We start from the raw sequence: 5431 nt of genomic DNA on the forward strand, positions 1-5431 counted from the left end.
GACAAATTCTTACTTTAAGTGCAATAGATGGCAGCACAGGTTTGTTGGTGCAAGAAAATAAAATCCTTAAATACTTATTATGCTGCCATCTCTTAGTGTCAATTGCTTCTATATGGAAATATAAAATTTTCTTATAACTTTTGCACAAGCAACAAAAACAATTAGGCTATAAAAAGAATTTATGAGCTAAATTAAAGTAGAGTATTCTTCAGTTACTTGAGAAAGAATAACTTCTAATTTTTATCATTTATGTAAAAATTTAACAACAAAAGTTACTGATGCAGTTACAATGATTGTGATAATTTTTTTTAAAATTTCATTTTTAGCTTTTAATTAACTAAATATTAAACTCTGACTTATAGAGAAATTTTTGTTCTGTATACTATTGTTTTGTCGAAAGATATTTTTTCCAAATAAATAAATCTGCGTGCACAATAAAGTACCGTACTCATATTCAAATAGTTAAACTCCTAAGAAGTTTTGGGAAAATATTTTTTTTCTTCAAAAGTTATTGATATTTTTAATCCTCCTAACACTTTTAGCTTCATATAATTTAGCATTGACCATTTAGAATTTTGTTTGAAATTTTAAAAAAAAAGATAATATAAAAATATGCAAAATGAAAAAAAAAAAAAGAAAAAAAACACTATAAAGATAATGCTTTTTAAAAACATTTAGGAAGACTATTTTGTGAGTAGCAAATTATTTAACTCACAAAATGTTTTTTAAATGCTGCTTCATACTCCTTTGATAAAATTTATAACTCTGCAATGATAAATAAGTTAGAAAATTCCTCATTTAAGCCACTCTGGAAAATCCACACTTTCAGCCCCTGACGTAAACTTTGATCAAGTTATGACTTTTTATTTCACTTTGTTTTATAAATTTTAAAAAGTTTGCGGTAGAAAACTTTTTGTGAGAGTGGTTATTTTCAACATCTTTGGAACTACGATGAGAATAAAAATGAGAAGTGATAAAAAAAATTAGAGAAGTAAATAAATGATAAAAGATAAAAATAAATAAGGAAAAAATAAGTTAATAAAGCAAAAAATCGCGATTTATGGAGGAATTTCATATCTCATTAATGTAGTGAAAATAGGCTTGCTTCGATTTTTTTTAAACAAACATTACGTGAAACTATAAACATGAAGATAAAACCCAGAGATTGGCAAGATTTGGTATCTTTATTTCCATCATAATTCAAGTTTCCATGCTAGAATTACAGCTTTTTATCAACTGAGAGCATATTTTTTTTCATATCATATTCGCATTAAACAACTGACCCCAATTCTGAGTTTATGTCTTTTAATGATCAATTCCGTATGCTTGTAGTTTTGAAGCCAATTCAGAAAACAGCGGAGCTTCTGGATCAAACATCAGGTTGATGGAACTTACCCGCATTTACGTTACGTGGACAGGAAAACCAAGAAAACTTTCCACTGCTTGCCCGAAGTCAGGAGAATTCTAATCAATGATTGATCCATCTCAAGATATTTTACATTAGCAGCACTATGGCTGATGCAAGTCGGGAGCGGAATTCTGGGAGCAGCCACAGCTGTTATTCGAACCTGGATCACTTAATTGGGAGATCACTTCATCACATCACTTCATTAATTCACTCAATTCCCTGAATCATCACGGCTCCTGCAGATAGCATTAAAAAAAATATTTAATTTTAATGGTTACAGTACAAATTACAATTGTTCACTTTTGTCACCAAAGATTAAATGTTTTGTGTAATTTTAGAATATTAGAAAAAGTTACATTCTTAAAAGCTACATATTGATTCGTAGACTTAATATACTCTACATATTGGTTCGCAGGCTTTTGAGGTTTCGCGTAACGAGTGGTCATTGAAGGTAAGTCCATTAATCGCTCTATCGCCAAGGAAAATAAAAAAGCCATAGATTAAGTGCCGTACACTTGAAGCAATGCAATGATTTTAAACTACATGTATAATCTTGTCACAAAGAACTATCAGGGCCCTAGAACAGACAAATAACTTAAATATTTTATAAGTTATTAATTTTTTTTGAAAATTGCCAAATTGGCGGCATTTTTCCACCCACGTGAAAATTATCCTAATTACTGCCTTATTCTCAGTGTTTTTCAAATTTTTCTGAACCCAGGTATTGCAACATTTTAGTAAGTTATTAAATATTAAGAAATTAGACCTCAAAAGCTTTTCATTTTCACAGAACTGTGGCTTTTCTCCATATTGGCATTTTGCACCATTTTCAATCCGATGGCGCTGGCTTTAGGCTGATTTAGACCTAACCGCTGGCTAAATTAGGCCTAACAGTCATAAGTAACAGTTGCAAACTCACAGTAGTTATAAAAAGGAACATATCATTCGCAAAAAAGCATAATTTCATATTACGACGAAGGAAGTCTTCGAAAAACAACCTTAAACAAATATTTGCGGGATACTAAAGTCCGCGTAGCTGTCCTAAGTTCGGGTTTTAAAACTCTTTTATCCAAAAAGTATTCTTAGAAAATAAATATAATATAAATAATTGTTTTATGTTTTTAGTTATTAAATATTTTTAATTACTTAATAAATTTGAGCGATAGGTCGTAAAAATATTTCATAAATATGAAACCGCGTAATAATAATGTATGCGAAATACAACATTTTGAAATAAATTGAATTAATAGATATAAAAAATAATATTTTAAGTATAAAAAAATAATAATTTAAATATAAATTAATGGTTTTTATATTTAAAAAGTGATAACAATGGCCATGAAGTTAAAAAAAAAAAAAAAAAAAGAAAGAAATGATAGAACTTTGTTTCAGGCAGGCCACACACTGGAGCGACAGCTGCAGTTTTCGCGCATGCTCAGAAAAGAAATATATGGATCCACCGGGAAAAGTTTGAGGTGACGCTATTTCGCCATTTTGTGTTTATATTTTTATTATACACTGAGTATATCTTTGAACAATTATCGATTTTTTACGAATTCTATTAATAATATTATATTTTCTATAATTATTTTAAGATTTCAATTTGTTCTTTCATAAATCATATTTTTTTCTTGTAATTTAATTTCAGTAAATTGTTGTCCTTTCATTAATTTGTAGATATGCTTTAAAAATATCTTTATTTGTTAATATTTTATTTTTTATCAGGCTATTATTTTGCTTGTAAATACGTTTTAAAATTTGAATCTATAAAACTAAATAACTTAAAAACGACAGTAATTGAAATAAAAAGTTAGGTATTAAATTAGTACTAATTCGTAAAGGAGATACATAACAGTTTGCCATACTTTTAATGACGCTAATGATGTTTGACTAAATTTGTTATTAGATAATAATTTAATTTAAAAAATAACTGTGTTCTAGAAAGCAAAATTAATGGAAAAAAGTACTTATTCTTTTGAGTGAATCTTGAAAAATTGCTAAACTATTGACTCTAATGTGGCTTAATTAATTTTAGTAATGGGTTCAAATTGAAATAAATAAGTTCTGTAGTAAAAAGGAGGTTAAAGGTAAAATGGAACTAATTCGTATAAGGGAAACGTAAAAATCTAATCTATTATCGACGCTAAATTAATTTAATTTTGGTAATAAATAGTAATTGAAATAAAAAATTAAAACGTGCTATGTAATATAAATCGAAATTAATAGAGAAATGATACTAAACCGTTTAGAAGAATATAAGGTATCACCGTATTATTATTGATGTTTAATTAATTTTAGTAATTACTGATTGGAATTTAAAATAAGCTATGCTGAAAGCAATATTACTGAATAAATAGTACTAATCGGTTAATGAGAAGCGTTAAATTTGCCAAACAATTAATGACCCCAATGATGCTTAATCAATTTTGGTAATAGGTACTAAATGAAATAAGTTACATACACTAGGTAATTTGAAGCAATTATTTAAAGCAGCTATTAGTTGAAAAAAAATGCTTCTGTGAATAAATAAAAAGTGCAACTAACATTAAAAAGTCACAAATTTTCAGTTTTCTTCAGCATATTAATTAACACCTGAAAGAAAATTTGCTTAACATCGCCTCTGCAGAGATGTTGTTAAATATTGAATACGAGGGTTGCTATTTATATTTCTGGCCTTGGCAACAGTAAGTGTTGCTAGGCGACCGCAGACAATTTTAATCGAAAGTTTGATATTTTTAAACATAAATTCAGCAGACGATTTACCATTATAGCTTCATTTGACAGTAAATTGAAAAGTTCTTCTCTTTCAAAAAATGGAATTGAATCGTGAACATTTTCGTGCCATTATTTTTCATAACCTTCGACGTGGATTGTCAAGACAAGAGTACTTCGATGAACTTATAATTCTTTATTCAGCGATAAAGCGCCATCCTACAGCACTGTAAAAAATTGGTATAACGAATTTAATCGTGGTCGATGTTCGATCCAGGACGAATCTCGTGCAGGTCGTCCAAAATCCGTTGTTGTGCCAGAAAAGATCGATACTGTGCGTGAACTGATAAAGCAAGATCGTCATGTGACATACCGTGAGATAGAGGCGTCTTTGGACATTAGTATGACTAATGAAATATTGCATGAACATTTGAGCGTAAAAAAAATTTGTTCGCGTTGGATCCCGCATAATCTGACAAACGCTCAAAAAAAGGCTCGTGTCGATTGGTGCAAGGAAATGTTGGAAAAATACGTTCAAGGTACATCAAAGGTTGTGCATAACATCTACACAGGTGACGAATCATGGATCTATGCATATGAACTGGAAACAAAACAGCAATCAACTGTATGGGTCTTACAAGACGAGGCAAAACCAACAAAAGTTGTTCGAGGAAGAAGCACATCGAAACAAATGGTAGCCTGTTTCTTCGGCATTAACGGTCATGTGGCAACAGTGGTGTAAGAGCAACGCAGGACGGTCAGTTCTGAATGGTACACGACCATTTGTTTGCCAGAAGTCATCGGAGAAATTCGAAAAAAGCAGAACAGGCGAATCATTCTTCATCATGACAATGCGAGCTCTCACACATCGACTCAAACAAAGGCATTTCTGACGGAGCGAAAGATCGAACTGATGGGTCATCCGCCGTACAGCCCTGATTTGACACCCAATGACTTCTTCTTATTCCCACACATCAAAAATAAATTACGTGGACAACGATTTTCGACCCCCGAAGAAGCGGTTGATGCATTCAAAACGCATGTTTTGGAGTTACCTCAATCGGACTGGAAAAAGTGCTTTGAAAATTGGTTCAAACGCATACAAAAGTGTATTGATCATCATGGAGAATATTTTGAAAAACAATAAAACCAATTTCGATCCTACATATTTGTTTTTTCATTATTAGGCAAGAAATATAAATAGCAACCCTTGTATCTGACTGTAAGCACAATTAAACATGCAGCACTGATGAGACACCAGCAAAAAATAACTCAAGTTACACGTGCCGCTTTGTTGTAGCATGAACCTAT

This window comes from Parasteatoda tepidariorum, chromosome 7, assembly GCF_982258835.1.
Source record: "Parasteatoda tepidariorum strain Cologne lab strain chromosome 7, Ptep-v5.0, whole genome shotgun sequence".
NCBI classification, from domain to species: Eukaryota; Metazoa; Arthropoda; class Arachnida; order Araneae; family Theridiidae; genus Parasteatoda; species Parasteatoda tepidariorum.